General features: G+C 46.1%; 1 protein-coding gene across 1 annotated transcript in view; it reads left to right on the top strand.

Annotated features, from left to right (window-relative positions):
• Positions 1–12,162, top strand: part of LOC138369813 (uncharacterized) — a 100,157-nt gene that overhangs the window by 66,976 nt on the left and 21,019 nt on the right. The gene's annotated exons all lie outside the window — the stretch shown is intronic.

Here is a 12,162-nt window from a genome sequence, read left to right on the forward strand (position 1 = left end):
AAGAGAATGGAATTCTAGGCCTAACACTGACCACGAGCCAGAACCTGGCCTCCCCTCAGAAAGGCACGACGAGCAATGGTCTATAGAAACCCTGTGTGGTTGAAAGCATTCTATATCTGCCATCGACCGGGTAATGCACCCAGAAAAGTAGGCATCCCAAAACAAACCTCTATTCTGGTTAAAAGATTGCTACTGGAAGCCGAACTATTGGACAGAACTCCCCAAATGAAAAATGAGCAAACGAACATGGTGTCACAACCTTCACCGTGCCGCCGTCTGCGCAGCAACCCCCCCCTCCCCGGGAGGGAGTAGGGGAGCCCCAGACCCCCGTGCCGGCTATCCACACACCAGTTCTGTGGCTGATGTGCTTCCTGGATGGTTGTGCGACTGGCTCTGAATTTTCCAGTGCTGTACCTTGTGATGTGGTCCTGTCCTGTAGTGGTGTGCGAGCCAGGAGTACTTTTACCAGTACTTGGTCTGTATGCGCCTAGGGTTACCTTCCCTAGGTAGGTAGCCCTAGGTTACTGCCTGTAAGTACTGCCCATGGAGCTTGGGGCTACCTTCCACAAATTACCTTTGGGGTCTACCGCTGCTGTGGGCTTTTGCTGCTCGGTGATTACCCTCCATTGGAGTCAACTGGGGTGCTTCATGCACCCCTCTTTGCCTCTGGGAAGGAAGTAGTTTTCGTCACTGGTTGGGACGCGAGGTACTGTGCAGCTAGTTGTCACCTACTCATAGTGGGAGGCTCTGTTCCGCCTGGGCACGTTGTGCTCCTGTGAGATTTTTTGTTTTTTTATTGTTTTTGTTTTCCTGCCTGGTGGGGGGTCTACCCCTTGGTTTTGGTCCTCGCCCCAATTATATCTTGGTGGTCCTCTACTAGGTACCCGTGAGTGTACATGTCCCGTGAGTTCAGCAATTTGGAGTTTGTTTTGGTAATTTTTGGCGCTGGTTAGCAGTTCCTAGTCTAGGCTTCCCCTAGTGAGAATACGCGACAAAGGGCCCTGGAAAACCCCATGTGGCTCAGTGGTCTGATGGAGGCGTCCCTCGAGTGCCATCTTGCTTCGTACGAGTTTTAAAGGTTGCTCTGTCTCCTTATCTCAGGGTGACACTCACTGTTTGTGCCTCCGTCATGCTGCCTGTTGGGTCGGTGACACCTTCAACCTGGAGTCCCGCGAGTTTTGTTCCTTGTTTGTACTCCAATACACCCAGTCTACTGATAATGATTTCGGGTGCAGGCAGCTACGGCATTACATGCGCATTTTAGGTTGCTGCAATGACCTAGGTTGGATGCTCACCCGGAAGCCCTGAGACTGCCCCATGTTTGGTTATAGGGACCCAGATTTGGGGGTGTTAGTCGTTTCGACTTTGGTTTCGTCAGTGCCCCCTTTTTCCTTCCCCTGCTGTTGTTCGTTTTGTTCCTCCTCCCTCCCTCCCCCTTGCTTCTGGCTCCGTTGCATCTGAGAGTTTCAGAGTCGGGGTAGGGTTTAGTTGGTGTTGAGACTCGGGCAGTTTCAGGGGATGCCCCTTCCTGTGCGACGATGGAGGCATTCAAGCCTGTTCCTTCAGCTGGTGCTTCTGGGTTTGACCAGTGGGCCCTCTTTGTTAAAGCTTTTCCGGCGGCTTCTGCCTTTTCTTTTGAGGCAGGGGGCTTGGAGGACGGCTCAGCCCCGGGTCCTGATGTGGAGGCTCCCGGGGCGGGTGGAGGGGTTGACTTGGGAGGCTTGGGCCTATTTCACCCCGCTTGGTTTTTGGTACTCTCTGAGCAGGGCTTGTTACAGGGGGTAGGGTTTTCTTATCTTCCTTCCCTGTACGAGTATGATATGGCATTGACCCCTCCCCGGATTCGGTTCTGTGTTTCCTTGTGTGCTTCAGTCCAGTCCTTCCGGAGGTTTTTGGCCTCTTGCATCCCGCCTCATGAGGTGCAGGAGGCTCTTACGGTGGTTCAGGTTTACCTGGGGGACAACTTTGAGCACTTCAATGCGTGCTTGTTCACCCCTGCCCTTCCTCGGGATGGTGGCATTGTGCAGCTTCACATGCAGGTTCCCACCCTTTTAGCTGCCCTGGTTGCTGAGGATTTTTGCGCCCGTAGCCTTATGGTGTTGGTCTTGCGGTTCTTTTCCCTTCTCGAGTGGTCTTTGAATTGACTTGAGGAGGACATGGAGGCACTTGGGACCGATCCTGGGTCTAATGGTTTTGGGTTGGTTTTGGCAGTGCGGGCATCGTCTGCCCTGTTGAAGCTGTTCGCGTTGATCCTGCGGGATGTGGTGTCTGTTTTTTGTTTCTTATCTCGCATGTCGGCAGGCGGTGATCGTTCAATCCATGGAATCAGCTTGGGCTCCGGTTCTTAGGTTTCTTTGCCTGTTTGTCCTTTGCTGTTTGCAGAGTCTGCGGTGGTGCAGTATCTTCAGGTAGCTTTTTCCGGTTGCCGTCCCATATCGAACTTGTTTGTTCTCCAGGGGGCCTGTGGGGAGGTCGTCCCAGAAGGGTTGTGCCAGGGCTTGGGGTTCTTCTTGTCGTGGTAGGCCAGTGGTGCCAGTTTTGGGGATGACACAGCCTTCGGAACTGACGATGGCTGGTTAGCGTGGTGATCGCTCTGCTCATAATGGGCTTTTCGTATCGTTTCTGATGGCCTGCGGTGGTGTTGGGTGGCCCCCTCCTCCTTTAGGGGGTTCGGGGCTGGTGGGTGGGTCCCTCAGGTGGGTTCCGCATGTTTCCGGTTCTGAAACGGGACTGTACAGACCTGCAGTTCACTCTGGACTTGTTCTGTCTGAACCCTTGGGTCTCCTGCCTCTCCTTTCGGATGTCTACTCTGTCCCAGGTCTGTCTTTTCTTGGAGCCGGGCACTTGGATGGTGTCCCTTGACTCCGGGATGCATATTGGCATGTCCCAATTCATCTGGGGTTCAGGGACTGGCTTGGTTTTGTTGTGGGGCATCAGGCTTACCATTTTCATTGCCTTCCATTCGGCTCGAATCTGGCACCTTGCGTGTTCACACGCCTTACCCAGGTCGTGGTGGCCCATCTGCTTTTCTTAAGGGTTCGGGTTTTGGCCTACCTCGATGACTGGCTGGTGTGGGCTCCCAGCCAGTCCGCATGTCTGCTCGCCAGGGATTTGTTTTTTCCCAGCTCGCCTGATTCGGGTTCCTGGTGAGCTGGAGAAGTCCCATCTGGTTTCCTCTCAGGTTCGGTCTTGGCTTGGTCTTGTGTGGGACTCTCGGAGTGCTTCCTTGTCTCTTCCTCCGGAGGCCCTTTGGCAGCAGTCCCGCCTTCGCCTGTTTCTGGGGGGCTCCTGTGTCACGCGGCGGTTGCTCAAGGGTTTGTGCGGGAGTCTGAGCTTAGCAGTGATGGTCTACCCACCGGGTTGGGTTTGGCTTCGTTGGCTGTTCTGATTCCTTTGGGGTCATCCCTTCGGCCTCTCTCGTGATCGCTGGGTTTGACCTCTGCGGGCCTTGCATCAGTTGCTGAGTCGCTGATTTCCTCTTTGGGTTTTTCGGGGGTTCACTGCCTTGCTGCCTACCCGAGCCCTCGCTCAATGTGTTCATGGACGCATTGTCTTTAGTCTGGGGGCTTTGTGACCAGTGCTCAGAGGACCAGTCAGGGGCGGTGAGGTCTTTCCTTCCTGACCCACCGCTTGATGTGGGAGTTCGCGGCGGTGTGGCTGTCACTTCGTAGGGTTCAAGTTGCTCGCGGATTGATGGTCAGGCTCCATTTGGAATGCTCCCCAGTGGTTCATTGCCGGGGTTCGATGTGGTCTTTGGCTCATTGGGGTTGGTTGCTTCGGGTGACTCGTCTGCTGAGTTCTCAGTGTTTGGCTCTCCTGGCAGTTCACGTTCGGGGGGGGAGGGGGTCCAACGTCCTGGCGGACGGCCTGTCTTGGTTCATTCCACTGTCCACGGAATGGACAGTCGACGCTGACTCGTTCAATTGGCTCTGCCGGACATACGGGCTCCTGGAGGTGGACCTCTTTGCATCTGCATAGTTGGGGCGCCTCCCATTATATGTGGCACCCTGGCACCCTTCCCCAACTGCAAGGCTGTCAGGGTCGACGCCTTCAGGCAGGACTGGTCAAGGTGGGGTTTCCTGTACCTCTTCACCCTGGTTCAGCTGTTACTCCAGATCCTAACTCGCTTGGAGACTACCAAGGGAGAGTAGTCCTCTTAGCTCCTTGGTGGCCGGCCCAGCCTTGGTTTCAGGTGCTGCTTGCTCGATGTCCGAACCCCGCGGGTCTTCCCGTGGCTCTGCCGCATTCAGTAGATCGGACCGGTCCATTACGTAGCTGGTTCTATCTTCTCCTTGAGTCTTCATGTCCGGTCTTTTTGATGTGGGTCTATCTCCGTTTGTATGGTGATCAGGTGGCTTTGTTAATGGTGTCCCACCTGCATGCTTCGTCTCTGTGGCAGTATGAGGTTTCCTTGCGGTCCTTCCGTTATTTCTTATCCCTTCGTAGGTCTCTGATAGGGTTGTCCTCTCCTTCCTTTCGTTGTTGTTTTGGGACCGTCATCTTGTGCAGATTACTGTATAAACCCGCTAATCCGGACTATATGGGTAGGACCCCATGCCAGATTAGCCGGTTTTCTGGATTAACATACTTTTTCACCGCATGAGTCCAAAAGTGACCATTTCCAAAAATGTTTGTACAGACAACCACTTGGTTTGCAAACTTAAGTTATCCAAAGGCAGGCATGGAGGGAGCTGTCAAGTCAGTCAGTCCAGTCAGTCAGTCCAGTCCAGTCAGTGGAGGAGAGGTAGTGAGGGATGTGTAATTACCTAAGTGTAGTTACAGGATGAGAGCTACGCTCGTGGTGTCCCGTCTTCCCAGCACTCTGTCATATAACGCTATGAAATTACTGACGGTTTTGGCCTCCACCACCTTCTCACCTAACTTGTTCCAACCGTCTACCACTCTGTTTACAAAAGTGAATTTTCTTATATTTCTCCGGCAGCTTTGTTTCGTTAGTTTAAATCTATGACCTCTTGTTCTTGAAGTTCCAGGTCTCAGAATTCTTCCCTATCAATTTTATCGATTCTTGTTACTATTTTGAACGTAGTGATCATATTGCCTCTTTTTCTTCTATCCTCTAGTTTTTGCATATTTAATGCCTCTAACCTCTCCTCGTAGCTCTTGTCCTTCAGTTCTGGGAGCCACTTAGTGGCATGTCGTTGCACCTTTTCCAGTTTGTTGATGTGCTTCTTATGATATGAGCACCATACAACCGCTGCATATTCCAGCTTTGGTCTAACAAAAGTTGTGAACAATTTATTTAGTATTTCTCCATCCATGTATTTAAAAGCAATTCTGAAGTTAGTGTAGCATAGGCTTCTCGCACAATGTTCTTAATGTGGTCCTCAGGTGACAGTTTTCTATCTAGAACCACCCCTAGATCCCTTTTTTTTCAGAATTCTTTAAAGATTACTCACATAATTTATAGGTTGTGTGGGGTCTATGTTCTCCAGTTCCACATTCCATAACATGGCATTTATTCACATTAAATTCCATTTGCCAAGTGTTGCTCCATATACTTATTTTGTCCAGGTCTTCTTGAAGAGCATGACAATCATCTAGGTTTCTTATCTTCCCTATTATCTTAGCATCATCAGCAAACATGTTCATATAATTCTGTATACCAACTGGTCTATCGTTTATGTAGACAATGAACATTACCGGTGCGAGAACTGAACCCTGTGGTACTCCACTCGTGACATTCCTCCAATCTGATATCTTGCCTCAGTTTACGGCCCTCATTTTTCTGTCAGTTAGGAAATTTTTCATCCATGTTAGAAGCTTACCTGTCACCCTCCAATATGTTCCAGTTTCCAGAACAACCTCTTATGGGGAACTCTGTCGAAAGCCTTTTTTAGGTCCATATAGATGCAGTCAACCCAACCATCTCTTTCCTGTAAGATCTCTGTGGCTCGATCATAGAAACTGAGTAAGTTCGTTACACAGGATCTTCCAGATCGAAAATCATACTGTTTGTCTGATATTATATTGTTTTTCTCCAGGTATTCTACCCATTTAGTTTTAATTATTTTTTTTTCCAATATCTTGACTATTACACTTGTCAATGATACAGGTCTATAATTAAGGGGGGTCTTCCCTGCTTCCACATTTGTAGATTGGAACTATGTTAGCCTTTTTCCACACTATCAGCTACAACTGCTGTAAACAGGGATGCCTGAAAAATCAGTAAAAGTGGAATGCTGAGCTCAGGTGCACATTCTCTTAGAACCCATGGTGAAACTCCATCTGAACCAACTGCTTTGTTCTTACTTAGCTCCTTGAGCATTTTTTCCACTTCGTTTCTAGACACCTCTATGTGCTCTATGTTGTTCTCTGGAATTCTTATTGTATCTGGTTCCCTGAAGACTTCATTTTGTACAAACACACTTTGGAATTTTTTGTTTAATGTTTCACATATTTCCTTTTCATTTTCCGTGAATCTATTTCCCATTTTCAACCTCTGAATATTATCCTTTACCTGCAATTTGTTGTTTATGAATGTATAGAATAGACCTGGTTCTGTTTTACATTTGTCTGCAATCCTTTTTTCAAAACTTATTTCTGCCTCTCTCCTCACTGCCGTGTAGTTGTTTCTCGCATCTTTGTATCGCTGGTATTTTTTGGGGTTTGGCCTCTTCCTGTATTAATTCCATTTTTATGTCATTTGGTCTCTGGCCTTCTCGCAATTTCTATTGAACCAATCCTGTTTCCTAGTTCTGCATCTCTGTTTTGGTATAAATTTTTTTGTGCCTATATCATATATTTCACAAAACTTGACATACATCTCATTCACTTCCTTGCCTAGCAACAAGTCTGTCCAATTATACTCACTAACAAAAATTTCTAAGGTTGCCATAATGTCCTCTCCTGAAGTCAGGTTTTTCAACTGCTTCAACCTCCTTATTTTCTTCCAAATTATAACGCATTGCATATTTTATCCCCAAAAAGACATGGTCACTTTTACCCAAGGGAGGAAGGTATTGAATGTCAAATATTTCTTCCTCCTTCCTGGTAAATATCAAATCTAGCATGGAGGGAACGTCCCCTTCCCTCATCCTCGTAGCTTGTTTAACATGTTGATACAAAAATGTTTCCAGGATGAGGTCTACAAATCTACAGGTACCAAAATCTTCTGTTTTAACTTCATATGCTTCCCAGTCTATGGATTTCAAGTTCATGTCGGTGACTATCAACAGTTGTGATCTATCGTTATCCGCTCTCGCTATAATCTCTCTCATTATTGTTATAAAACCTTCTTGTTTACGATCTAGCTCCTCCTTTGACCATGTGCTGCTTGGCGGTGGACTATATGCATTTATGATCATTAGTTTATCATCCTCATGGCAGATCGCTAGTGCTATTATGTCAACTTCTTGTGGATTGTCAGTCATTATTTCGTTCACCTTTAGGTGTTCTTTTACCAGCACAGCAACACCACTGCCTTTCCTAATTTTTCTGTCCCGTCTCCAAATTGAGTAGCCCCTTGGGAATATGACCTCATTTAAAATAACATCTTCAAGTTTTGTTTCTGTGAGTGCAACAATGTCTGGTGTCTGCAGCTGTATTACATCACTTAACTCCAGTACAGTGTATCTTTGATCTCACTCCATCTATGTTGGTGTATGCAATCTTCAGGAACTTGTTTCCCCCTCTCCTTATTCTTCACTCCCCCTCTCTCTAATGCTTTTGTTGGTTTGTCTTTATGTACCACTTTACTGGTCTGCCTACCCCTATCACTTTGTAGAAAAAAGAATTGATTTCTTCTTCATTCCTGCTCTCATTTAAACTTTTTGCCTCGGCGAGGTTCAGTTTCAGCTTCTCTCTATCTTCTTTTGAAAGATCTCATCTTAACGACCACACTTTCCCATCCTCATCACTTTGTAATTTTCTAGTATTCCTTAGTACTTCTTCCATCTGTTTGGCACCGTTTAGGGTGATCCTCAAAGGTCGATCTTTCCCTTTTACATATCTGCCTATTCTCCTGTAGTCGCACACATTCTCTATGGTTGTAAGACCTTCCACGAGGCCAACAATTTTATCTACTACTTTCGCTTCTTCTACAGCTCTTTCTGACCTAGATGTTATCTCCTTTTCCTTGCAGCCAAAAATTGTCGGGGACTTACTCCAATCAACTGTGTTTTGCACCAACTTCGGGTTAGATGCCAATTCTTTCCTCACTTCCAGCCTAATGTTTGTTTTATCTTGGTTGCTGCAGTGTTTGACTTCCTTTACTGCTTCTATTTTTTTCTTCTTCTTGGCCACTTGTGCATAAGTGAGTTGCATATCCTTCTTGCACTGTTTTACTCCCTGTGTAACTTCCTCCATCTGTGCTGACCATAGCTGTTTCTCCTGTTGAATTTCCTTACCTAACCTATTGTAGTCATTTATGTTTAAATTTATTTTAACTTCTTCCAAAATTATTTTTAAGAGTTTATTTTCTTCTTCCATGGCTTTGCAATTTGTTTCCAATTGATTCTTATCCTTGCGCAAGTCTTTCACTAAACCCTCAAGACATACAACTTTGCTATTTAAATGGTCATTACTTTCTTTCAATTTACTAATTATTTCTACATGAGAGTTCACTATAGTATCTAATTTTACCAACTTGTTGTATAGACTGGTTATATCAATGCTTTCTTCATTGAATCCAGCAAAATCAAGCTCTGTTTTGTATTTCCTCTTGCAGGCGGCCATCTTGAATGTTCTTCTCTGCACTGGAAATACTAGGGCAACTTTTTCTGGTCTGATTTTTCACTTCCCTCAGCACCTTCCTGTTATCTCACCTATTTTTCAAAAGCACTATACCTATATGTTCTCTGGGACACCACTCACTACCATCATCCTGTACTACAATACTTAGGATTGTTGAAATATGCTGGAGCTCCTCTGATGCAAGTGTTGACCCTGGGGGTGTCACCTTCTTGAAAAGGTGTGTTATGAAGTCAGCGTGTTAATTCGCTGACAAAGCACCGAACAAAGTCTCCCACCATATTAAAATTTATATCTTAGCTTTATGCTATTAAATGTTGATTTTTGTGTTAAGTGTACAGTCTTATGATAAATTAATAATTAACATGTTTTATTGCTTCCTGTTTATTAATTAAACAAATACATTTTTACTTATGAATTATGGACAGTTGAACTATGTGACCAGTATAGCAGTGTGTATACAAAATGGGGGGGGGGAGGGCTGGCTCACTCCAATAACCCTAACACACTCGACCCTGTTAGCCAGATTTGTTTCTTAAATTCTGGATGTACATGCTCATATATATTTTTGGATGCAGAATTTGTCTAGTAATATTATTAGGATAATAAAAAGTTATAAAAGTACTTGTTTTATGAATGCTTTATTATATTCAATGGAAATTCTCCAGGCTATTTCTGGCTGGCAATCTACTGCCACCTACAGAAGGATCTCTTGGGGAGGGAGGCAGTGAATGTGGGTGGGACAGAGGAAGTGAGCAGCAGTGAGGGTGACTCCCCCCCCCCCCCTTCCTGGTGGTGATGTACAAAGAGTGTTAGGCCGTTGATCCGGCCAAATTTCTGCTAGTCCGGCTTCCATGGACATTTTTGCCAGATAGGGAGATAACTTTATCCAGCCATGATTTTTGCCGGATTAGAGCATTTTCCGGATTGGCGGATTCCGGATTAGTGGGTTTCTACAGTACTGTCGCCTCATATCGTGCGGCACTGGCAGAGCTACTGCAGCTTGCGTTCGGCATTGATGTTTTTTCTGCACTGTTCCGCAAGCTGTCTCGTGTTGTTTCACTTCCGAGCCTGCTCATGTGCCACCTGAACCGTCCTGGTCGTTGGACCGGGTGCTCTCTTTTCTGTCTCCTCGGTTTGTGGTGGCCCCTTCGGTTCAGGACTGTTTCTCCAAGGGTCTTTTCTTATTGGGATTGGCCTCTTGAGGTTGGGTTGGTCAGCTTCATACTCTCCTCCTGCACAGGGGGTTTCTGCTCTTTTGGTCCTTTGGTTTCGGTGGCAGGTTTGTATGGCTGCAGCCGTCTCCTTTTCTGGCAAAGAATGAGACTGCTGCTTTCCAGATTGGTCCTTCGGTTGTTGATGCTTAGTTTGTTCAGCCAGGGGTACATCATGTGTTGTGTCCAGTTGCGGCTTTCCGCCGTTACATGCGTGCCACGGCCTGGATGGCCGGGAACGAGCTTTGGGTTGACCTGGTTTCCCAACTTCCCTATTGCAGGGTTCTGGTCTCCCAGATTGTCCACAGGATTATTTGGTCCAGCCAGCCTGTGGTGTATCCTTGTGAACACGACGTTCGTAAGTTTGCTGCGTGGGCTGCCATCTTTGGTAACGTCTTGGCCTGACATTCGGTCATTGGGTCGGCAGTTGCAGCCAGTTGTCTCGACTTTGAGTTAAGGAGCAAGTGGAGACCGCCTCCAGGGTAAGTCCCTCCTGTTTTTGTCTTTGGGTACGTAGCTCCGGGGAGTCAAAGGGGCTCCCCCAGAAAACCAGCATTTAAATAAATAAATAAATAAATAAATATGTTTATTCAGGTAAGGTATATACATACAAGTGATGTTACATTAATGGATTGATATATAGATAGAGCTAGTACATACAATGCCTAAAGCCACTATTACGCAATGCGTTTCGGGCAAGAAAAACATTAATATCTAGAACTTAATACTAATTGAGCATAAAGAATAAAAAGTGTTGAGAATAAATACAAATAAAGATAAAAAAAAGGGGGAACATGACTGAAAAAGCAGCACAAATACAATAGGTTGACAAACAGTGTTGATTAAAAAAAAGAAAATAACAGACATGGGTTGACAATAGAGGAGTGAGGTAGGTTACAGGGAATTTATTAGGTAGTGTTTAGTTTTTATCTTAAATTAATGTAATTAAATGCCAGAGGTTCCCTCGGCAACCTCCCTCCCTCCATCTGGTTGACAGTTTTTTGCGTGTTTTGACATCCAGTCTCAGAACTGGGGTGTGGATAGTCAGCACGGGGGTCTGAGGCTCCCCCTTCCCCCTCCCAGGGAGGGGAGAGCTGCGCAGAAAATAAAAGGGTGACTGTTGTGACGTCATGCTCGATTTTCAGTTGGGGAGTTCTGTCCAATAGCCTGGCTTTTAGTAGCAATCTTTTAACCAGAATAGGGGGTTTGTTTTTGGGCATTTACCTTTCTGGGTGCCTGACCCCTGTCGATGGCAGACATAAAAGGCGTCCAATAATATGGGGGGTTTCTATAGGTCATTGCTCCTTGTGCCTATCTGAATGGGCCAGGTTCTGGCTCGTGGTCCCTGGTAGGGCTGAGAACTCCATTCACATGACTGATGCCAAAGTCTAATATATCCATATCAGCCTGAATAGCTCCGGGGTGCCTCCGGGTCTCCCCCAGAAAATGGCATTTCATTACATTCAATGCTGTATTTTTTGCTCTAACACCTGAAACATTGTTAATAATAAAGTCAACTGTCATCTTGGTGTTTCTCTACACTGTGGTCAATACAGTACTCAGTGTTCACTACACCCATGTCAACTGTCATCTTGGTGTTTCTCTACACTGTGGTCAGTACTCAGTGTTCACTACACCCATGTCAACTGTCATCTTGGTGTTTCTCTACACTGTGGTCAGTACTCAGTGTTCACTACACCCATGTCAACTGTCATCTTGGTGTTTCTCTACACTGTTGTCAGTACTCAGTGTTCACTACACCCATGTCAACTGTCATCTTGGTGTTTCTCTACACTGTTGTCAGTACTCAGTGTTCATTGCACCCATGTCAACTGTCATCTTGGTGTTTCTCTACACTGTTGTCAGTACTCAGTGTTCACTACACCCATGTCAACTGTCATCTTGGTGTTTCTCTACACTGTGGTCAGTACTCAGTGTTCACTACACCCATGTCAACTGTCATCTTGGTGTTTCTCTACACTGTTGTCAGTACTCAGTGTTCACTACACCCATGTCAACTGTCATCTTGGCATTTCTCTACACTGTGGTCAATACAGTACTCAGTGTTCACTACAACCATGTCAACTGTCATCTTGGTGTTTCTCTACACTGTGGTCAGTACTCAGTGTTCACTACACCCATGTCAACTGTCATCTTGGTGTTTTCTACACTGTGGGTCAGTGTAGAGAAACAACATTACTTATATTGCCAATATACCTTGAGGTTACCTTGAGGTGCT

This window comes from Procambarus clarkii, chromosome 29 (assembly GCF_040958095.1).
Source record: "Procambarus clarkii isolate CNS0578487 chromosome 29, FALCON_Pclarkii_2.0, whole genome shotgun sequence".
Classification (NCBI taxonomy): domain Eukaryota; kingdom Metazoa; phylum Arthropoda; class Malacostraca; order Decapoda; family Cambaridae; genus Procambarus; species Procambarus clarkii.